Source organism: Sciurus vulgaris (genome assembly GCF_902686455.1).
Source record: "Sciurus vulgaris genome assembly, chromosome: 8".
In the NCBI taxonomy this organism is placed as follows: domain Eukaryota; kingdom Metazoa; phylum Chordata; class Mammalia; order Rodentia; family Sciuridae; genus Sciurus; species Sciurus vulgaris.
In genome coordinates, this window is record NC_136468.1 from 134,046,913 (window position 1) to 134,071,561 (window position 24,649).

At 44.0% G+C, this 24,649-nt stretch overlaps 1 protein-coding gene across 1 annotated transcript in view; it reads left to right on the forward strand.

Annotated features, from left to right (window-relative positions):
* Positions 1-24,649, forward strand: part of ZNRF3 (zinc and ring finger 3) — a 146,036-nt gene that overhangs the window by 98,967 nt on the left and 22,420 nt on the right. The window lies entirely within an intron of this gene.

Consider the following 24,649-nt stretch of genomic DNA (forward strand, 5'->3'; position numbering starts at 1 on the left):
TGCTTCTATTTTATTTCTAATCTTTATAAGTAAACCAGACTGAAATCTTTACATCGGGTGGACTTTTGGTTACCCCCACCCCTTGAATTATCTCCTTAGAGTAATTTCAGAGGTGAGTATAGATAAAAAGATACAAGTATTTTTTAATGACTTGATGTAAACACAGATTTTCTATGTAAGAAAGTTCCTTCAGTTTACCTTGCCACCCATGAAGTAAGAGTGAACCATTTTTCACAGAAACAACATTAACATTGACTATTGTTAATGTATTTCTTTTACTAATTTCGTAAAAATTTAAAATTAAAAACTTAAAATAGTACTGCCTTGTTTTCATTTGCATTTCTTTGATTATTAGCTTTTTTCTTTTTTCTTCTTGGTGGTACTAATGATTGAATACAGGGGCACTCTACCACTGAGCCCATTTAAAATTTTTTTTTCTCTAATATATATTTTTAGTTGTTGATGGACCTTTATTTTATTCATTTATTTATATGCGGTGCTGACACTTGAACTCAGTGCCTCAGACATGCCAGGCAAGTGCTCTGCCACTGAACCACAACTCTAGCTCCCACTGAGCCCATTTTATTTTTTTATTTTGAGACAGGGTCTCACTAAGTTATCCAGGCTGACTTCAAACTTGAGATCATCCTGTTCATCAGCCTCTTGAGCAGGTGGGATTACAAGTGTGCATCCTTGTGCCCAGCTTCCAGAATGTTTTCTAACTGTCCTTTTATTCGCTTCTTTTTTGTTTAACTTTCCTTGATGTGCAGAATTTTGCTATTTTTACACAGTCGTCATTCCTTCATAATTTCTTCAGTTGCTTCTAAGCTTAATTATTCTGTTTCCTCCCTTGGAAATCCAGAATCATCTTTCCCTCTTCTATTTTTTCTATGGTTGTTATTTTTCTTTTAATGTATGACATCTTTAAGTCACTCAAGACATTTTAATGTGTAATTTTAGAAATGGGTAAATAGCATTTTTTCTAAAAGTTCTTCCTTTCTTTAAGTCATTTCCTCCTCCTTTTAAAAAATAACATGTTTTATATATATAGTAGGATAATATCCTGCATTATCTGTCAAATAAAATCTGTATCCCTTTTTGGTCTACTACCACCCTGTTTTGATTTTTGTTGTTTTAAAGCATGTATTTTCAGTGCTAAAAGAACTATGCTTATAAACACATTTTTAAACATTCATTGGTAAGGGCTGGGATGTAGTTGGTAGAGTGCTTGCCTCAAATGCACAAGGCCCTGGGTTCAATCCCCAGCACCTCAAAAAAAAAAAAAAAAAAAAGAATCTGTAAATAACTGCTTGTGCCCCTCTTTGGATAAGGGAATCCTGAGTAATCCTTATTTTCCCAACCCAGTACCTCTTATCCCTCCCTGGGACTATGTCAGCAAGGGGAGTTGTTCTTATAATCTGTGTCACTATCATGATTTCCATATTTAAATTTTATTCCACTCTAGCATGCACACATGTACAGGGTTTTTTTTTGTTGTTGTTGTTGTTTTGTTTTTATTTTTTGTTTTGTATCAGGGATTGAACTCAGGGACAATTAACCATTGAGCCACATCCCCGCCCTTCTTGTATTTTATTTACAGACAGGGTCTCACTGAGTTGCTTAGTGCCTCGCTAAGTTGCTGAGGCTGGCCTTGAACTCTCGATCCTCTTGCCTCAGCCTCCCCAGCCGCTGGGTTTACAGGTGTGCACCACCGTACCCGGCTTTTGTTTTGTTTTGTTTTAATGTTGTAAAGGTATACTGATTAAATCACAAAACCTATTTGAATTTCATGTTCCCAAAAATCATTCATCACCACAATGTCTACCTGTTTTTTAAACATTTGGATTCTATATAGAAACAGAACAGAAAGGTATGACCACATTGTTCCTATGTGAAGCTATGAAAAGGCCTTTTTTAAAAACATGTGTTTTTTAATGTATTCATAGAATTGTGTAATCCACTTTCTATGAATTTGCCTAACCTGGGACCTTCCGTGTAAATGAGATCATGCATTTTGTGTTTGGTTCCTTTTACTTAGCAAAATGTTTTCAAAGTTCATCCAAGTTATAGCATGTATCAGTACTTTCATTTTGTTCTCTTTTTTTCTCTCCATATACTGAAGAGTGGGGTTACTGAGTCATATGGTAACTCTATGTTTAACTTTTTTAGGAACCTCCAAATTGTGTTTTCAAAGTGGCTCTACTGGGCTGGGACAGTGGCTCAGTGATAGAGTGCTTGCCTACCATGCATGAGGCCCTGGGTTCAATTCCCAACACTACAAAAAGTAAAATAAATAGAAGTGGCTATGGTATTCTTCATTCCTACCAGCAGTATATGACGGTTCCAATTTCTCTATATCCTCACCAAAACTTGTTATTATCTATCCTTGATTATATAGCCATCCTGCTGGGTATGAAATGGTATCTCATTATGGTTTTGATTTGCGTTTCCTTGCTGACTAATGATGTTGAGCATCTTTTCATGTGCTTATTGAGTTTGTATAGCTTCTTTGGTGAAATAACTTCAGATCCTTTGCCCATTTTTATTGGGTAATTTCTTTTTTGTTATTGACTTGGAAGAATTATTTTTTGGTTCTGGGGATTGAACTCAGGCGTGCTTTACCATGGAGTTGCATCCAGCATCCATTTTCATTTTGAGACAGGGTCTTGGAAAGTTGCTGAGTCTGAGCTCAAACTTGGCATCCTCTTGCCTCTGTAGTTATGATTATAGGCATGCACCACCATGTCCAGCTTATAAGTCCTTTATTTAGATACATTATTTGCAAATATTTTCTCTTACTCTGTGGGTTTTATTTATTTATTTATTTATTTTTCACTTTCTTAATGTCTTTTGCAGCACAAAGGTTTTCATTTTGATGAAATCCAATTTATTTTTTCTGCGGTTCATGTGCTTTTGGTGTTATATCTAAAGAAGAAATGAATTCTTTACTAGACATCCCAGGGGACCCTCAATATGACCCTGTAAAATACACCACATTGAGGACAACTTAGTGGAAGGCTCAATATGACCCTGTAAAATACACCACATTGAGGACAACTAGTGGAAGGAATACACCACATTGAGGACAACTAGTGGAAGGCGACTAGTTGTCTAGTTGTCCTCAATGTGGTGTATTTTACAGGGTCATATTGAGGGTCCCCTGGGATGTCTAGTAAAGAATTCATTTCTTCTTTCCCTCTAAAAGCTTTTATAATAAAGGGCTGGGAAGCATTAGTCTCTGTACATTACTGGTGCTTAGCCTGACCTTTCTTCTAAGATCCTTAGTTTCACTTGGGACACCTGAACCAGTGTAGTCTCCATATGTCCCATGGCAGGATGAAAGCAGATCTCTAGGCATGCCAATGGTCAGGGCTCCTTCAGTTCCATCTCAGTAGCTGGAAGGCTAGGTTAAAAGTTTGAAAGACAGAAGGCTACTGCCCAAGCTCCTCCTTTTTTAGCTAATGAGGGTTCTGGAACAGACCCACCCACCACTAACTAGAATTCCAGAAAGTGCCCCTGAATGTGGATTCTCTCCTCTCCAGACTTAGGGGACCTGGTTTCTTATGGGCTTAAAATTACATCCCATCAGATCTAAATAAGGGAAGACAAGACAAGTAAATATAGTGGAGGTGCCATTTGAAGCCTAACACTCTAGGAAGGATGTAGGTGAGTGACAGCTGTCAGTAAGCCTCCCACCCCTGCTGTGCTTTTGCAAAAAGAACAGCTCATATGCTCCATTTTAGAAATTTCAAGATCTGAAAAATGTTTCAAAATAATTTTTATCTCAAAGGTTTGCTGATAAGCACCAGACTGAAAATAATTCCCCTAATAGTGGGGCCCTTGTTTTCAGAAGGGGGTGTAGATGTCTTTGTGGGTAGGGAATCATTAACCAGGATTCTGTACTCCTAAGAACAGCACCAACAAGCAGTGCAGGGACCTTTCATTGAGTTCTGCCCATAAACCACAGCCTGTCTGGAAGGTCTGACTTCAGACCATTCAGCCTTGGCAAGCGTGGACTTCCGCAAGTGCCCTGAAGAAACACAAGCTGATAGACAGGCGCACAGGGAAAGGGAAATGGTTTTGTGGTGGCTTCACGCCTACTAGACCTGTGACTGGTAGTTCTTTTTCCTAATGCCAGAATTATCACAAAAAGAAAAGAAAAATTTTTTTTTTGCAGTTTTTTCTGGATCTTTTCTATCACTGAAATTTATCCCAAACACTTCCAATTCTGTTTGGTTGAGCACCCTATTTTCCCCCTTTAGGCCTTCTGCTGTACAGTGCAGTTGACTTTTATAAAATGATTATGTTTAAAAAAAAAAAAAAAAGAATAAATACAATGACTACCACACAGAATTTTTACTTGGCATGGAAATTGACTCTTCCCTGAAAGTCGAAATAGAGTCCATTTATTTAACAGCATTGCCTGTACAGTTGCTTTCAACTATCTACCCCAACCCGCCAAACACATGTAAACAACAAATCCAGCATACGCCCATCCCTTAAGAAGTGACAGTCCTGAATCCCCAGCACTACAAAAAAAAGGGGGGAGGGATATATAAAGCTGCATCTCTTATCAGCCCTCCCCTCTTCCTGATCCCTCTGTACTGTTGTCATCTTTTCTTAGGTTGGGATCTCTTCTGTGAATAAGAGAAAATAAGAAAATTGCCTGTTTTAGGCAATCCAGGTGTGTTTCAGAGATTTAGAGTTAAGAAGTCAAGTAAATATTTTGGCAGCCCAACAAAGGTAAGAAAGGGAGAATGCACCTAATGGGCTTCTCAAATTACAGGCCTGTCCAAACACCGCCTTCCTCTAGAGAAGCTGGTCAGGGGCAAAGCCTGCCCTGCTCATCAGCAGCCAGGCTGATGGAGAAGTGGTTCTCTTCTCTCCCTGGCATGGCCCTGAGCCAGGTAGGACTCTGTTTGACTTTGACTCAGTCTGGCCCACGAGAAAAGATACTCAGCAGTAAGCAGGGGACCATTCTTCCCAACAGACGAATCATATTGCTTCCTCTTACTCAGAAAAAAGAAATCCCAGATAGCTTTTTCTCCTCCTTTAAATTGGAGCCCTGAAGATTGAGGCATGGTTTCTTGGATACCTTTAGATGACAGGGTTTTTTAGTGTAACTTCATCCATCTGTAGAAACAGGAGGTAGACTATGAAAGGGGACCTGGAAGCAGCATGCTGCAGGGTTGCTGGTCTTTCAGGCTCAGGATTTTGGGCGTCTGAGTGCACCCCAAGTGTGCCAATCTAGGTGGCTGCTCTGTCCTGTGGTGTAAGAACAGTGACATCCCAAAAGGAAGGCGCTGACCTACCAGGGGCATGTCTCCTTTCACGCTGTGCTTTGTCTCTCTTCTGACAGAAAGGCAGACATAAAAGCTGCCTCTCTTCCTCACCCTCCCCCAGTGACTTCCACTGGATCACCTTGGCGGGGCCTCATCCCAAGGAGGGCGGGCGGAGGAGGGAGGAAGGCGGTGGCGGCTGCAGTGGCGGCTCCTTTGATCACCTCCCGCCCTCCCGCCCGGTTCCAGGCCCTGCTGCCAGCAGGCCAGCCAAAAGCCCAGCTCTACTGATCTGATGAGGTGCTGAATAGGACCCGAGGGGCAGTGACGAGTGAGAAGAAAGCCTCGGGAATGAAAAGGAAACCCCGTGAACCTGCTCGGCTTCATTGGCCGGATTTTCCTACCAGGGAGCCGCTCAGTTCCTGCCAGCCTGGGGCTGCCTGCCCCTCACCCGGCCCCTCCTGTCTCCGCTTTTCAGACTGTGTTTTGTGTTTGAATCACTGCTGCTCTCCCTGGTTCTCAGGCTGGGAACCCACTGTGCCTGTTTCCATGGTCACTGGGAAGCTCTTAGCGCCATGTGCTTCAAAGGGAACCTTTCCCCTCCCAGCGCTGCCTGCTGCCCCGGGCGGCGCACAATGAGTGGCTCCTCCACGCCAGGCCTCTGACCCGAGCTGCCAGGAGGACCTTGCCTTTGCCAAGAGAGACTGAGCGGTCTCATAGAAATACCCCTCAGCAGACTATGTGGATGTGTACACACTTGTGACACACGAGTCTTCTTGTGCCCCTTTGTAGATATTTATAGGATGTAGAGATTACAGACTGAAAGAAAGAGTGTTACCCTTTCCCACATCCCTCCCTACAGGAGCCTTCCTGGAAGTGAAGAGAAGAGCAAAGCCTGAGCTCCTTGAGGAAAAGAGGTGGTCTCCTTTTGGTGAGAGAGGGGAGGAAGAAGACTTGGTTTGGGGCAGGCGTAGCAAGTGGAAATCAGGTGGCACATCGTCAGCTTGGTTCCCTGTCCCCCAAAATGGGGTGGGGAAGGTGCTAACTGCCTATTTTTCCAGGGGCCAGAGATTCCTGAGCAGTTGCGTACCCCCCCCCCCCAATTGTAAATTGGTTTTGCTTATTTGTTGAATGATGCCAGGAAATGAAGCCTCTTGAGGCAATGGTTGAGTGGCTTGGGGGACTGTTCCATGAGGTCGCTGGAATTAAAAGATGGTTATCAAACGAGAAGTTTGCATCTTAGATGCCAAGCCTGCCCTCCAGCTTGAAGCTCACCAGTTAATCGTGCATCGGGCTACTGAGCGTATGTGTAGAAAATTGTATTCTCAGTGTTGCTGCTTGGCTCCTGTGTTTCCCCAGTGTTCCTTTTTCCTCATCATTTCTGGTTCCTTGTCAGACTTCAGGCTGTCTGTCCCTTTCCTGCTGTTGACAGGTGATTCCCTACAGAAGACACTCTCAGGAGTTGTGCTGTGTGGCTTTCTGTGCTTAGGAGAGAAATTCTGGAGCAGTTTCAGATCGCCTTTTGTATTACTAGAAGAAAATTCACCTAGGTGGTTTGGACTCTAGTTCCTACTCATAAGTCATCCTTCTGGAAAAGGTTTTCAAAACTTGCAGATGCCAGGCTTAGGGAGACTTCGTTACACTAAAATAGTGTTTATCTGTCTTCATTGACCACAGTAGCATTTTAAGGATAGTCTTTGAGAAAATCTTGTTCCAGGAATTCCAGCATTCTCAAGGATGCTTTTCTGTTAAAACACATATTTAGAACCCTAAAGCCTAGTGTGCTTGGCATGCCTGCGAAAGGCAAACTGAAGGATGCTGCTGGCTGTCACGGTGATGGGCGTCGTGACCACATTCCAACTGTGTGCTGGTTGTTTTCACACATGATTCACGATCCTTGTATCATCTCAGGAGGGAATGGTATATTAGATTGTTTTATTAATGTAGGGATGAGGGTACAGAATGACTTGGATAATGAGTGTGGCCGTGCAGCTGGTCTTGGCAGGTGGGAGCCCAGGACTGCCCGCTGCTGCTGCCTCTCCCTTCCCCTTCCAGTGGCCTTTGGAAGTGAGGGCCCCTGACTCCAATGAGAAGTCTTACACAAGGCTCTCAGTGGTTTGTCAGATTACCTTAAATATTCTAGTTTGCCCCAGCACCGCAAAAAAAATAAAAAATAAAAAACTACTTTGGTTAAATTTAGTTACTTGGTTCCTCGGTGGGCACTTGGAAGTCTAATAAGTGAATAGAAAGGCCTGCTGAAATAATCCTGTTTAAAGTCACTGTTTTCTCTCATGTAACTTTTTTTTTTTTTTTTTTAATTAACAGAATGCCTTTGTTTTATTTGTTTATTTTTATGCGCTGCTAAGGATCAAACCCAGTGCCTCACACATGCTGGGCCAGTGCTCTGCCACTGAGTTACAGCCCCTCTTGTGTAGTTTTTAGCTGTGCACAGTGGCACATGCCTGTAATCCCAGTGACTGGGGAGGCTAGGCAGGAGATTGCAAGTTTGAGGACAGCCTTGGCAATCTAGCAAGATCCTCAGCAAATTAGCAAGACCCTACCTCAAGATACAAAAATAAAAAGGACTGGGGATATAGCTCAGTGGTAAAGCTCTCTTGGGTTCAATCCTCATTACCAAAAATAAGAATAAGAAATTGCTTTCCATTTTCCCCTATTTGCTCATCTTCCCCTTCTAGAAACAGTCTGTTTCTTTCCTTTTGGCAAAAACATCTGAAATTGTGCCTCTTTCATTTATATGCTGAAACAATAAGGAGGGAATGAGAAGGTGGAAAATTCTCTTTATTTAAAAATGTCATCATCACTGTGTCCTACTTGGTGGGCAAAATATGTGCTCCAAACTGTGTTCCTACTCAGGGGAGTTGAAGAGCCTTATTAGTTCCAGGTCAGATTAGGACACCATAGCCTCTCATTCCGGAGCAGATGGCCATGGAGTCCTCTGTGGGTGAGTTTACCAGTCACCTGGAATATGCATGCTTTCTTGGAGATGATGGCTTTGTTAATTCCATGTTCTGAATCAGTTCTTCCGAGATTCTTTATCCAACTTGTCATGCAGAAATTAATGGTACCTTGATACTTTTACCCTCTTAGGTACCAAGCTTGTGTTTGGGAAAAGGGGCTTGAAGTTCTTATTCACTTGAACTTCCTGAGTTTTATGTCTTTCCTTCTTCGCAGTGTTGGACCCATCTAACTTCAGGACTGAAAGAACGAGTACCATTTTCTTTCCGTGTGTTCTCTGAATAAAACTGGGGAGAGGCGGGCACAGCCGAGGTCTCATTCAGACCCCTGCAGGAGGAATGTACACTGGCAATGACTCTCGACTTGAATTTTGTGGTTCTTCAGAAAGGGTCACTGGTTTTTTCATCACATACACCGATGACTGTCCTGTGTGCAGCTTACTAGAAAATTATGAAAGTTACTTACCACTTGCAATTTATTCTCTAAATCATTTATCTTGTTTATCCAAATTCTGTGGTTGTGCTAATCTAGGTAGCCACTTATTTCTTTTTGTTAACCAAGAAGGCTTATACAGCTAATGGACTAGGGTTTGTAACTTAAGATATGGATGTATCTAGGATACTAAATTTAGTTGATGATTTAGAATTGGAGTTTTCCAAACACTCCTTTGCCCTAGGTACCTTGGTCCTTTGATGTTCGGCAAGCAGCTTCATCGAACCCATGGTGCTCCAGCCTCCTTCCTTGGGCCATTGTAGGAAAGGAATCAGGACAAACTCCTTTGGGTCTTGGTTCACACATCACTTTTTCCTGAAGTCTTTCTGGATCATCAGGGATGGCTCCACAGAAGAAACAAAAAGCCAAGCTTTTAAGAATGAATGGGCTTGGGGTAAGGAAGGGATGGGGGAGGAAATTCCAGAAGTGGGGCCAGCAGGAACATAAATAACACATAGCAAGCTCCAGAACCAGCACACTGGGCCTGAGCGTCTGAGCAAGCACAAGAAGATCCCCTTGATAAGGAAAGCATTCCCAGGGAGTGCAGAAGAGGAGTGTGAGGTGGAGGGGAGGGGAGCGGCTCCCAGCAGAGGGAACAGGATGTGCTTCAGCCTAGAAATAGCTTGCCTATTTCTGGACATTTCTATGGTATTGCTGTTCTGTGACAATTTAAGTAAAAAAGGAATAAAACTTTGCAATGTATTAGAGACCTTCAAACTCAAAACCCAAGAGAATTTTTTTCTTTTGTGGTGCTGGGGATGGAACCCCCTGGGCCTCACACATGCTAAACACACACTCTATCCCCGAGCCACATCCCCAGCCCAAATCCAATTTTTTACATGCAGTGTGGTACTTGGTGGAACTTGCCAGTCAACGTAAAACACAAACAAGCCTCCAGTTTCTCTGTTCTGTGGTACTAATTATTTTACCCTGACTCCTCTCTTCTCACTCTTTTTAAAATTGTGGTTAAATATACTTAACACGAGAATTACCATTTTAACTATTTTTAAGTGTACAGTTTCATGGCATTTAATACATTCTCGTTGTGTGACCATCATCACTGATCATCTCCAGAACTTTTTCATCTCCTCCAACTGAGACTCTACTCATTAAACACTCACTCTCTGTTTCTGCCTTCCACACTCTCCCTAGCAACCACCGTTCTATTTTCTGTCTCTGCATTTGACCACTTTTGGTACCGCATAATAGTGTCTTCAAGATTCGCCCATATTGTAGTGTGTATCAGAATCTTCTTATGGTTAAATGTATATTTCATTGTATATATGTGCCACATGTTATTATCCATTCAGCTATTGCTCACTTGTTTGCTTCCACATTTTGGCTGTTGCAAATACTTAGGAACATGAGTGTACGCATGTTCAAGGCCCTGCTTTCAGTTCTTTGGGGTATATACTGTACCCAGAAGTGAAATTGCTGGTTCGCATGAGAGCTCCGCCTTTAATTCCTTGAGGAACCACCATACCATTTTCCACAGTGGCTGCACCATTTTATTTTCCCATCAGAAATGTACAGGGGTTTCACTTTCTCCATATCCTGTTACCACTTCTTTTCTGGGGTGTGTGGGGGGATGTACAAGTCATCTTAATGAGATAAAGTTTGATCTGCATTTTCCTAATGATTAGTGATTTTTGCATGTTTATTGCCCATTTGTATATCTTCTTTGGAGAAGGACTAGTCAGGTCTTTGCCCATTTTTTAGTCAGATTTTGTTTTTTGGTTTTGAGTTATAGGAATTCTTTATATATTCTGATATCAATCTCTTGTCTGATAGGATTTGTGAATGTTCTCCCATTCTGTGGGGGTGCCCATTCACTCTGTTGACACTGTCCTTTGATGTACAGATGTCTTTGATCTTGATGAAGTTCAGTTTATCTGTTTTATTCTTTTTATTGCCTATGCCTTTATGTTTCTTCTTTGTTTTAATTCCTTAATTGATCCTTACCTAGCAGTTTTTTTCACACACAGAAGATTGCACAAACACATCTTCCTGCTCCATCTTGGTTTATCATTTACTGTTGTCTTGAGAATTCCAGAAAGGAAGAGAATTCTTGCTTCTTGGGCCAGGCTCCCAGTCTTGATGTGTTAGAAGATGGGCACTTGTGGACACAAAGAATGATAAGGCATGGCACAGGAGGTGCCCTGGGCTGGCCACAGGGGTCCAGCAAGCTGGCTACACTATTCTGTGGTCAGCCTCTTGCAAATGGGGAGCTGCTGTCCGTCTCCATGGCCAGCTGCCACCAGCCTCATGGAGTAGATGGTGAGGAAGTAGGGACTGGCGGCTGGCTGAACTCCAGGATGCAGGCTTTGCTGGCAGAGAACCAAGGGGGAGGGGAAAAAACACTCCATGTCCGAGAGAAATAAATGCTAGCTCCAAGACCTATAATTCTCAAGTTTTAAAAAGTTTTTTTTAAAAAGAAAGAGTTTTCAACCAAACTGTGCTTTTATCTTTCATTCTGAATGGGAGATTGTTCACACAGCTAAGCTGGCTGCAGAAGCCAGGCCAGTTAAAACAATATGTAGGCAGCACTCCTCCAAGTAACCAGAAACTGTTGGCTCAAAGGAACCTGAACAGAGGAACCGACCTGCTGGGAGACGTTTTCCAAGTAACTCCAAGCAACTGCCTGAATGTAAATCCTCCTGCTGGGGAATGGCACTTTGGCAAATGAAGACCCTAATTAGAGATGGAAGGGTTTCTATTTTGTTTTTCTTTAATCCTTACCCTGGGGCCTTTGCAGGGCCGCCATGTCTCTGCTTGTGTGCAAAGAAATTTCCAGCTTCTCTTTGTAACAAGATCCTCTTTTGGGAAAGCAGCAACAAGCTGACAATGTGGGCCCACCACAGCCAGGGGACCCTGCAGCCAGCCTAATCCAAAACAAAAGAGCTTGGGCTGGGCCAGAGTGACTGGGTCACCTGGATTGGCCTGTCCTTTGAAGTCGTTGGCCAAGTTTGAGTTTATGCTGCCCCTACCCAGGAGACACCGAATCCTTGCTCAGACTACAAGTTGAAGGAGCTTCACTTGCAAAGGAGAAAAGAAGAGTGAGCAAAATGCTAAGTAGTGAATGAGAACTGCAGCCCCCAGGTGCCAGGGCCACGGTGGAATGAAAATGGGCAGCAGGGCCCTCTCATCTCTTCAGCCTTCTACAAAATTCTTTGGCTATTAGATACAGAGAGTGAAGCATAGGAGTCTCTTTCAAATTGATCACCCTTTAGCTGGTGAACACACGCTGTGCTGGTGTTTTATTGTGGGTGTTTCATTCACCTGCCCAGTGTCCATAAGGACTTAGAATGAACGATTCCACTCCATTTTATTTCTCTGTGGCCCTGGACAGGCAGATGAGCAGCACCTCTCTGGGCTAAAAGTATCAAGCTGCCGGTAAATTACAGAGCCAGTCTTAGATATCTAGATAACTAAAGTGAATACTGGAGGCATGCTCTACAGTCTTTCAGAGTAGCTCTTTGAGGCCTCATTCTTCATATTGGCTGGTAGGATATAGAGGATGTTTGTTTGCCTTGAGTATTTTTACCCGCAAGTCAAGGGCTGTTGACTTATTGTTAAATTCACAGCGTAGTGCAGGGCTTCCAAAACTTGTGAGAAGATGGGGCTGGGGTCCGACTTATTAAGTCATAGCACTGCGCATGCCCACACACACACACAATTTTGAGGGAAGTTTACATGTTTTTTAGTCAAGCATCTGTCCTAAACAGAGCTCTGGGCTGGGCTCTGTCCAACAGTCTTTAAAATTTACAGTCTAGAAGCTAGTCGATATGCTACTTGAAAGATGCATACTCTGAGACTCTGCAGAGGCCATTTACCTGCAGACACCAGCCACAGTGCTGTCCAGGTCCTGAGTTAGGTCCAGACCTCCTGTTTTTTCTCAGTTCTTGGTACATCGGTTCTGCCCTTTGGGTTAGTTGAGCCTACGGTTGGTGGTTGTTCCAGTTCAGCATATGTGACAGGACATACGGACAGATTTCTGATCGGTCAGCTGCCTCCCCTCAGTGTTGAAGCTCACTGCTGCCAAAGAGCCACCCATTCCTGGTGGCCACATGCTAGAAGAACGCATGTCTGCTGCATTTATTTCCCCAAAGCCCTCGATTTGCTCATACAGTCTAAAGCCAGGCTTCAGGGAATCCCAAGACATTTGTTTTTCAGTTCTACGCTTGTGGTTAGGCCGCTTTGGCTGGTTGGAGAAAAGCGGCCTAGCCTGTGTGCTGCCTGACACAGTGATGACCATGAAGAATATCCCTTCCATGCCAGTGACGATCCCGGTTCCAACTTCTTATTCTTGTTTTCACTTTTAGGGGCTTTTAGAAACTATAGAAAGTTATTGGGAAACAGATATATCCAGGACAAAAAACAAACAAACAAGTTTTTTTATGCTGCTTTGATTCTTCTAAAAAGATAAGCAAAACAACGTTACCATTGTGTCCTTGATTTTATTTTGTTGCTCTTTGTGATACCATTTACTAAGGGGTAAATGGCAGAATGTGGTGGCAACTTTTGCTCCTTGGCTAGTCTCTGAAACCTTTGCCAAGTCACACAGCTTATTCAAAAGTTGTATCAAACTTAAGTGAGGATGGGAGGAGGTCCCTGATAATTGGCCTGTCAACTTACATTTGTACCTAATGAACAGCTTAGATCATTCCTTTATAAATTGTGATCACTATGACTTTGGAAAGGGACTCAGATGTCAAATATCAAATTCTGTCACAGCTTTTTGGATACCTCTATAGGCCATAAAAGCATGACTATATGGAGTAATGGAATAATACTGGATTTATGGCAGTGCTTAATTACTACATTAGTGGGAGGAGCTGGGAGGGGTGGACCTGGCTCCTGGTTAGAGCACTGTGGGCATCACAGACTACTGATAGAGGCCTTTCCCAGGATAGCCTGGCATTATTAACAATGTTAAAGATGTCTCCATGGTCAGAGAAAACAGTGCAAAAGTCTTAATATTGTTCCTTACATATCATTTCTCTGCATTTTCCTTCTGCTCTGGTCATTTCTGTGTTGCTGTAAAGTCACATAGCCATCCCAAGTGCTGTTTTGACAACAGTGAGAATCCTAGTCAAAATCATATCTACAGAAAGAACTGGGAGGGCTGGGGAGATAGCTCAGCTGGTAGAATGCTTGCCTCACAAGCACAAGGCCCTGAGTTCGATCCCCAGTACCGCAAAAAAAAAAAAAAAAAAAAAAAAAAAGAACGAACTGAGAAATGATCACCATTGGTTTTCTTGCTTTTGAGGTATGCATGTGTCTCCCACTGCTTAGCAGTGGGCATAGCTGAAGTCACTCAGTTGTCTGAAGATACTCGATGCCCTGCATCCCCTGATAACAGCAGCCCCTGGCTTGCTTAAGTTGCAACACAGGCTTGGGTTTTATGATTCCCGAATGTAAATGGGATCCCTGGGCCAAGAGTAGTTCAGCAGCTGCCACTCCATGGCACAGAAGCTAGGCTCACAGTCTTACTGCAACCCCTGTTGGACAGGAGGCAGAGATGTCCTGGCCACCCAGCTTCCTTTTATTAAAGGTAACGTGAGTACAGTGAGCTTGACTGAGTGACTCCCTTTGCAAGCAAGCTCAGTGTAGAATAGACTAGTCCGTGGAATTTGTTTGTGTTGACGGGGCTCATACGGCCCCACACAGTGTTCTGGACACTGCCCCTACAGGTAAGATAGACCAGCGCCCTTCCTTCATGGCCTCCTGCTTAGCAGAGGAGACACAGAGACAACCAGCATGTAAACATATAATAGGGTCACTACAGATTGTGAAGTGACTGTGAGACACAGAGAGATGAGATAAGTGGAGAGTCACTGCCTTGAGCTGAGAACTGAAAGTCAAGGTTCCTGGAAGGAGGAGGGAGACACCACACACAGCCTACCCCCCATCAGGGCTTCCCACCTCCGCTCTGTCATTTGTTCTTTGGGACATCTGCTGCTTGAGGTGTGCGCTATTGCTTCCTGTCATTCCTGTCATTTTCAAACCCATCAAACAGCACTTTGCTACCATATTAGGTATTAGCATCTGCCAAGTAATGAGAAGAAGACACTCAAGACTTACAGAAAGTTAGCTGCTTTATTTTAGGTATCTTGCTAAATATTATCTACTTGACTGTTTTGTGACAATTGCTTTTAAATGATCTGAAGGTTGCATAATATGCTGTGTGAGGTGAAAGGATATTTATCTATGTATAGACATGTACAGATATATAGATAAAGATGTATACCTTTATTTTACTAATAATTGCCTAAAACTCACCATTTTTTATCCTTTTTATGCTCAGAGTAGCCTAACAAGTCCAAAGCATAATTGAAATCCAGTCTTGGTGTATTGCTTTGAGTTCATAATCTTTCTTCCAGACTTTTTTCTCTCTTCCAATGACTTTAAGAAGGCAAGGAGTGGGACCAGGGAGTGTGCCTGCCTAGTGTGTGGGAAGCCCTGAGTTCCATCCCCAGCTCCACAAAAGTGGGTGGGTAAGGTGGGAGAAGGGAAGGGAAAAAACCAATCAAAACAAAAATTGGTTTGGCTGATGAGGCTTGTATCTTACACCCTGAATTAAAAAATGTTGCAACAGATTAAGTGATCATTACTGAATGATGTCACTGGCACCGGGGAAGGTCATTGTCACAGATCATGGAGACTACCCAGTGCATTGACCTCATCTTCACCTGAAAATCTGGAAACCAAACCAACACAGTGTCCCCTCAGCCCGTGACGGATGCTTTTGAGAAGGTGAGGTAGCATTTGAGCTCCATGAAGGAAGATGAAACCCCAAGAGAGGTTGTGATGGGTTAGCGAATGTTCTCCCTGGACTTCAGCCGAAGGTGCCTACGAGCATCACAGAGGGTACCCAATGGTGCACTTGACCTCTGCAACACGTTTTCACCCCAGAGACCTGAAACCGGAAGGAGAAGCAACACTCTCCTAGGAAGAGCAGTTGTCTACTTGCAGTGTTCAGCAGTGATTCTTTGAGCCCTGTGGTCTTTGGAGCTTGCCCAGCGGGAGGCAGAGACAGCTTGATTCTGGAGCCCCCACATTCATTTCCATTCCTGAAGTGGGAGGTTTCTCAGAGAGAGGGTTTTATGGTGCCACAGACGGGAAGCAGGAGGGTGCACTGAGGCAGCACAACCTTGTCGTCCATTCATTTAGCACAGGTCTAACAATTGGCTTTTGCTGCATAACAAACTGCCTTTAAAACTTGTTGTCTAAAAAACACTTGTTTTTATCTGCTTGTGGTTTGGTTGAGCAGTTCTGGTCTTGGCCAGCACGAGTGACCTCTGATCAGTTGTTGGTTCTCCTAGGCCTGAATGGGATAGGATGGCGCCTCTCATGCTTGGAGCCTCATCTGGGACAGCTTTGCCCCCTAATGCCTCAGATAGACTATCCCAGGCTCCTTCACATGAAGGTCTCAGGGTTGCAAGCAGCAAGAGAGGGCAAGCCCAAGGCACAGGCACTTTCTAAGCCCCTGCTTGGGTTATATCAGTTCATGTCCCATTGGCCAAAGCAAGTCACATAGCCAAGCCCAACTTCAAGAGTTGGAGAAATAAACTTCATTCCTTGCTAGGAGGAACCACAAAACACTGTGGCCATTTTCTTCAGTCTACTCCAAGGGATATGAATTCTTCTAACACTTGGCAGGAGATACCTGATTCTTTAGGTCCATCATTGAACTTCCAGCTGAGCCAGGAAAGGTAGAAAATCAGAGAGCATCTTCCATTTTGAAGACTTAGGTACTTTTGGAGATTATTTCAGTTCTTCAAATGATAGCGGAAATGTAAAGTCAGTGCAGCAAAATACAGTACCATTCATATTCACTACACCACATAAAGCAATTGCTAAAGAAACAGATAAAATGCAGGTCAAACTTCAAATCTGAGTCCCTTGTTCAAAGTAGTATTGTCTGATTTGCAGCAGTCAGTACCTTAGTGCCATCACTCACTGAAGGCCAGATCAAGTAGTAATCATAGCTGTCTTGAGTTGTGGCACTTGCCATAGGCCCAAACTGTGCTAAACACCTTACAACTACAAATGGTTTGATGCCATTGACAACCCTATAAAGAATCATCACTATCCCAGTGCTACAGATAAGGAAACAGGATCAAATATTAAGTGATTTTTCCCAAGGCTGTCTATTTAGTAAATGGTAGGATCAGAAATAGAAAATTTGATCAGGCCACTGAGCTCTTCAGACAGTGAGTGGGCAGCAAGTGTATACTCACAGCTGATCATCCTTTGTTTTTTTTTTTTTTTTTTTTTTTGGTACCAGGGATTAAACTCAGGAGCACTGACCACTGAGCCACATCCCCAGCCCTATTTTGCATTTTATTTAGAGACAGGGTCTCACTGAGTTGTTTTGTGCCCACATTTGCTGAGGCTGGCTTTGAGCTCATGATCCTCTGCCTCAGCTTCCCTAGACACTGGAATGACAGGCGTGCGCCACTGCACCTGGCTTGCTCATCCTTACCTTGATGAAATATCCTCTTGTGTATACTGACCTAGGGTCTGTCTGCTTCCCAGAGGCCGGGTGGGTTCCATACTGCTGGCCAAACTCACCCATTTACCCAGATTCATTGAGTAGACTTAAAATACTGAAACTGTAGGTATTAGAAGGCAGTATTATCTTCTCAGTCGGGATAATTTTTTAAATTGACTTTAGAATTTTCCTGTATTAACTAAAATTATCATGCACACGATAAAGGATTATCACAGATTTGATTTTGAGCAATAAGGGCAGTAATGAGAATAGTTGTGGATTCTCTCCCAGCTCCAATGTTTTTTGAAAATATCTTTGTTGAAGTATAAGATACAAATAATAGTATAAAGTATAGAGATTGATAGTTTGACCTGTAGACACATACCCGTGAAACCGTCACCGTGATCAAGGTGAACATCTGTCATTCCTCAAAATTTCCCTTCATTCCCCTTTGTGAACCCTCCCTCCAGTCCCTTCCATTCCCCAGACAACTACTGATCTGCTTTTTCCTGGTATTTATCAGTTTGCATTTTATGGAATCTTATAGGAATGGAATCCTACACTATGTATCTTTAATCTGGTTTTCACTCAGCATGATTATTTTAAGAGCCATCCATTCTGGTGGTCAGTAGTCCATTCCTTCTTACAACATTTGAAGTCTTAAATAAAAGAGAAAAGAGTGCTTTTTTTACTCTGAACTTGGGCCAGAACTACTGAAGTTATTTACAAATTGTACATTAACCAACCAATGGCAGTGATGAGTTAATCTGTAACTTCACCTGTTAGCTGTTAACATGACCCCCAGACCTAACCTGCTCTTGACTGTCCCACCCTGATCCTAGACACACTTTCTCTTAAGGTGAAAATTGAGGTAGGGTTGAGGGCCTTGGGGAAGCCAGTACTTCTGAGTCTTGGTTCCTACCCATCATGGCATCTCCACGTAGCATGACATAGGCTCGTGGTGGCATGTGAACAGGGCTGTATGTGTGACTGTGTGACCAGCCCCCGAGCAGGAGCTAGGTGTCCCGTTAAAACCTCTGGCTTTTAGTCTTACAATTTTGAGTTAATGCAAAAGCCCCAGTCCCATTAGAAGCACTCAGTATGTTCTGATCTAACATAACTTGTCTGCTAACAAGTCCTTTATAGTCAACCTTCCTTTATCAAATTGGTTTTTTAAGAACCTCCTTACATGCTTGGCTTCATATCTCTTAGTATAGTAATGTTCTAGTGGTGATGACTTGAGATAATACACAAAATGGTAACATTTTTACTAACATACTAGTATATTTTAAAGTTATTTTTGGGAAAACTAACATTGGATTCTTCTAAATTCTGATACCCCTGACTGCCCCACCCCACCAAACAAAAACTTGGACACTACAAAACTTAATGGAGTATAGAAAGTAGAGGGGCAGGATTGATAGGGTGTGATTGTCTCTGAGCGCCCTCCCCTGCTGCCAGCAGAATGACCTCAGGAAAGTCAGTCTCCCTTGCAAATCTCAGATGTGAGTTAGTTCTACTTTTCATCCCGTGGCAGGGCTAAGAAACCCTTAACCCATGCACATGTACGCAGTCAGGGTCACCAAGAGATCCCTGGTGTCCCTGTGCATGGGGACCGCAGTGATTCTTCCTTGTCTCCCAGGACAGCAGGAGCAGGCTCCATCTCCTCAGAGTTCTGCATATGTTCTTGGGCTGGCGGAAGCAGGTTTAGGGTGCTTCATATGTCTCAGGACGGGAGAAGCAGGCTCAGTCTCCTCAGGTGTGCCACATTGGCTCTGGGGGCCAGGAAGGGGAAGCAGACTCACGCCATGTGAGACCATCTGGCCAGAACTCATCTTCAAAGGGATGGTTTGTGGTCCTTCTTCTGGATTTGGCTCACAGTCCTTCCACGGGTCCCAGCCACCTGGAGGGTATGCAGTTTGATTTGTTTAGTTTCAAAATGATGCCAGCCTGTCCAGCACACTTGTCCTCTTGAGCCAGTGTTGGCATATTCTGCAATTACCTGCTTGTTTTGAGGGGTTACATAGAGCTTCTAGGCTTAGCTCTACCTACTTACCCACAGATCAGACAGCCAAACTCTTGGATGTAAAACAAAACGTAAGCACCCTGGATCATGACCCAGCTCTTTTCCTGTCCTTTTCAGACTTCCCCCAACAGGAAGGGCTCTGAGTAATTGATAGAGATTATCCCTGATTCCCTTAATGTAACCTTTTTACTCTTTCCTTTTACTGGGATTAAGGTGTTCCTTTGCAAGATGTCCTTTTCTTAATGACATAGTCATTTACCTATTATTGACCAAAGGAAGTGATTGGGCCCAGCTCCACCTCTCTGTGGCTTGTAGTCCCCTACAAGTCCCCTTGTATCACTTTCATTATAATGACTTTTAGAGGCGTTGGCTATTTTGTTTTGTTTTGTGTTTTTCAGTTTTCTGTGCTGTTTAACAGTGCTCTCACACTATACCTGCCTTCCTGTAATGATATTGCCCATGTGTCTGTTGGTGGATGTGAGTGTTGACCTTGAGTAGATGTTTAATCTGTGAGCAGGCGTTCTCAGGCAGCATGCCTGCCCTGTTGAGGTAGACCTTTCGCAGTATAACCAGTTGAGTACTCGTAGGAAGTGGAGGCATATGGACCCTGAAGTACTTTTCTCCCTTTCTTCTTGCTGTCCTGCAGTTCCTCTCCTTTGGGCACTTAATTCGGGGTGTGCTTGTAGGATCTCTGCTGTAGCTGCTGGAGTTCTGTGAGAACTTAGATCTTTTAGAACTGGGTCTCCAGGGCATGCAGTTACACCATCGTGGTAGGTGCTTGATAAATATTGGTTAAATTAGTGAATCCTGGAAAAGACAGTTGCCTAAAATAAAACATTTTGCCTGGAAACACAGAGCAGCAGGACCAGGCCTTGTGTAAGAGTTTGGGAGCTCCTTCCAGAGAAGATAAAATGTCAGTTAGGGATCCAAAACCATAGAGACTGCTTGGATGCTGTGTGTCAGAAACTAAACCGTGGGCATGCTGGCTGCTGCCAGGAGAAAGGGCAGGCACTAACTTGTGGTAAGTTCACACGTAGGCTTGGAAGTGGACTGTCACACGAAGCCATCGTGTACCCCGAAGTTACCCTTGCAGACCTCTCCCTCCAGCTGCTTGGTGTGACTGCAGGTTGTGCTACTTCCACCAGCACCCCATGTGTCCAGCTCCTGGCCAGCCCTCTCTTCTCTTCACTCAGGCTGCTTGGCCTCCATGAAACACTTCCTTACCACACCAGCCCTCATCACCCATCCAAGCTCCTCCATTCCCAAATTGTGTTGAGCATCTTTGAGGTGGCCCCACATAGTGGATCCGTTTGTCCCCTCATTGATCTAGCTCCATATCTTTAACCCCACAGATCTCCTGCCTCACACTGCTTTGCAGATCAGACAGAGGCATCAATAGAACTGGGAACTTAAGAGCAGGAAATACTAGTGAAGGTTGTTGCTGCTGCACCCCTGACACTTGGTAGGGATGTCTGGGAGCATCTTTTTCCTCTAGTTGGTGTCAATTCTTGGCCAGCGTGGTGCCTGTTCTGCTTTCTCCTCCCGCTTCCATCATCATTACTATTGTGAAGGCTATTAATAGACAGAAGACCAGTACTAGAAAGCATTTGGAAAAAACAAGAGTGTACTTACAAAACAGCCTTCACCTGTTGGCCTTTAGAAGTATGAGCATGACACTTCTTTGAATTAGACGGTAAAATATGACTTTTTTGGTTTAACTCATACCGTTTTACAGCCTATCCCATGACCTCAGCTGTAGTAGCCAGTAGCCCTCTCCACACCTGTGCCCCATCACTAAAAATGCTCCTGATGACAAAGCTGTCATGACTTACTGCAGAGAAGTATGTATTCGATGGGTGGTTGACACACAAGTTCTGTGACTTAGGAGGTTCAGCTCTGTATTTGAGGGCTTAATTCAAGAAGGCATTTGTTTCTTGAAAGATTGAAATGATGTCCTTGAGATTCTCATCTTTCCTAATTTCTATCAACCTGTTATAGAAGACCCTTCTGGAACTTGCATTCTATCCTACCAGTGGATAGAGGCCCCTGAGCCAGGAGTCAACTGTGAACCCCAAACCTTGCCCCCACATTTGCGTCCTCCAACATCAGTTCTGGATACTATACCAGTAGTTGGTGACCACGGAATGCCTGGGATAGTAGATGTCTGTGAAGTCTTTCATTGGGAAGGACCTAGGCCTCTACTCTTTGGGGAAGGGGGTATCTTTCTCCCCAGATATCACAAAAAGTTCAATTATTTATTGCCTTCGGAGCACATTTTCTCTTCAACAGGCTGTCCTCAAGTCTGAGTTAGAATAGCATGTGAGTTTCTTGAAAACCAGAAATATAGCTGAGAAAGAAATTTGACCATTCTAGGAGGAAGGTAAGTGCATTCTAGGAGTTAAGGAGTGCATTCCCAGTCCACTGCCTCTTCCTCTCCAACCCCCATAAGGTCTTGGTCTTGTGGTTATCTATCTTGGCTGCACCTAAGAACTGACTTGATCTGAGGAGCTCTCCAACCTACAGAGGCCAGGTGCACCTCCAGCCAGCTGCCCTCACTCATCTCCATGGAGGAGTATTTTCAACAAGCTCCCCTGGCCTTTCCCCCTTGCCACTGGGGACGGCCCCTGAGCTCATGCCATGGCATAATTTCTTGTCCTACATTGTGATGTTCCTGTATGTATGTGAAACCTTCAAAGTTAGATTTACTGTGACTCTTGAATGCTTACCTGCTTTGTATATATCCTGGGCCTGCAGGAGGGATCAGAGGATGCGTCTTCTCCTTTTCCTGGAGAGGAATCCTGTATCCAGAGAAGGGCCAGGTGCCCAAAGGACACACACAAAGAATATGTGCTCTGTTCAAAGGAGGAAGTTGTATATAGTGATCATTCCCAGGGATTTACTGTGTGCTGGGCATCTTCTCAGTTAATCCTGTTAGCAGCTTCCCCATTGCACAGACTGGGAAATGAAGCAGAGAAAGATCATCAGGTGCTCACATTCGGGGAGTTGGCTGGGCACACCAGGATTTCAGCCCAAGCAGTATGAAGTGGCAACTCTTCTCCCTGTCCTTTCCCCGTGGCATTGCTTAAAAAAAAAAGGGGCTAGCCAGCCTGACCTTCGTGTCACCTGACCTCCAGGCTGTGTTGCTCTTCAAGGCCACTTTGGTAGAGTGTCATCAAACTGAACAGATTGCACCCAGATAAGAACCGCAGGGCTGAGAGCCTTGGGACTGCCCTTCCCTAGAGAAAGGGACTTGATCCCGTTGTCATAGACGATCTTGGTGTAGGGTTAAGGAATGATGAAATAACGTCATTCTTAAGCTCTACAAAGTCAGATAGATGAAGGGGTGCCAACACAATCTTGTACAGAGACGGCGTTTTTGAAGCAACTTAAATAGATGCTTACGAAGTTCACAGTTGGGGGCTGGGGCTGGGGCTCAGTGGCAGAGTGCTTGCCTCGCACAAGTGAGGCACTGGGTTTGATTGTCAGTACCACATAAAAATGATAAATAAAACAAAGATTGTGTCCATCTATAACTAAAAAAAATTTTTAAAGCATAGAGGGTAAAAGTTGTATGCTTGTGAGCTTGCATTGGCTAGAGCGGTGTCTGCAGCAGCAATGGTATAACCCTTTTGAATGAAATAGCTTCTGACTAAATGGACATGAGCTTTCAAGCTGCTAAGGTACAAAAGTACTTTACAAAAGTACAAAAGTAGAAAAAGTTTCCATCCTGCCACCTCCCAGAGAAGACAAGATGTGACGCAGTGTGATAGGCAACTAGGGGGATAGGCAACAGTCCCTCCTGTGTTGACTATTTGAGGAGCATGACATTTGTAAAGGAAGTGTTAAAGACAAAGGAGTCCCGCTGGGTTGGGATAGAGCTACCTGGAATTTCCTTGGCAACTGGGAAGTTCAGTGTTGACAGAAGCCATTAATTGAACATGTGGAGGTTCAGCATTCATGCTCACATATGCATGCATCACCGTGCTTGACTTTAGACACCCCTGAGTCAAGGTGAGTATTTCTTGGCCTGGGATTGTGGAGAGGGCTTCAGTTAAATGTCAGCTCTCTACTTTGTGGCTGAGTGTCCATGGTCAAGTTATGTAACCTTCAAGTCTCCAGTTTTAAAATGGGGACCAGCACCACCTCTCTTGCAGAGTTGCTGCAGATTCAGTGCTGTCTGAAGTCTGAGTGTTCTGCTGTGTGTAGTGATAGGTGCTTTCCTTTCTTCCTCCCACTCTTACACAGTCTCACGCTTCAGGCTGGTACCCCGCCCCCTGCCCTTTATGAGGCAAGAGGTGGGACATATTTTAAGGCCAAATTGCTGGCCACAAGGTAAGGAGTCCAAGAGAAAACCACCTTCTAAACCATTCCCAGGACCCCCAGTTCCCCAAGATGACCCTGTTGTGCTGGCTTCCAGCCCGTGAACCTGCTTTCCTAGAACCATCCCCCTGGAGGCAGACCGTGGTGGTCGCATACCTCCCTTCCCAAGGAGAGTGGGAGGAGCTTGGTTTTGGAGGCTGGAATGGTCCACCAGCACATGGCTGAGCCCCCTCCAAGTGTCAGTTGGCTGCACACTGACTGGCTCTGGTGAGGAGCTTCAAGGAACGGGAGTGTCTCACTTGGCACTTAACCTTTGAGGTCTTTGTGAAGGTGTTTGTGTCCAGGGTAGGATATACTGTACTTGATGGTTTGTGAGCCCCTGTCACAAGCCCCATGGATGTCTCAGGCATGCATATTTTTATTCAGATTGCTTTCTTAATAAAAATAAGAAAATTGCATAAGCAAAATAATCCTGCTTTTTTTTTTTTTTTTTTTTTTTTTTTGAGGTATTGGGGATCAAACCCAGGGACTTGTGCTTGCAATGCAAGCACTCTACCGACCGAGCTATCTCCCCAGCCCCAATAATCCTGCTTTTTACATCATTTTACCCCGGATTCAGGAATTCTGTAATGATTTCCTTTGCCTCATCCTGAACATTGCTGGGGTGTTGATTGGATAGCACCTGAGCTACACTTGTCCAGGGGCGCCAGAATGTACAGTGGACACTGGCCCGGGAGGCTTGCTGCAATTTTAGGTTATGTGAGTGGTTTTCCACCCTACCTGAATTTTGAAATTAACTGGGAAACTTTTAGAAAAATATTGCTGCCACATTCAACTCATCTGTAAGGTCGAGTTCCAGGCCTGGTTACTCTTTTAGCCCCTTCCCCCCTTTATCTCCTCAGGGGACCATGGTTAAGAACCAAGACCACTGCTGCAAGAAGCCCAGCCCTTGAGGAGGGGCCTGTCTTCATTCTGGGAAGAAGTGCTATAGGATGTTCAGACTTTGCAGGCCCATTGTTCCTTGTTAAGCCTGATTTTGCCATCTAATTAACATTTGTT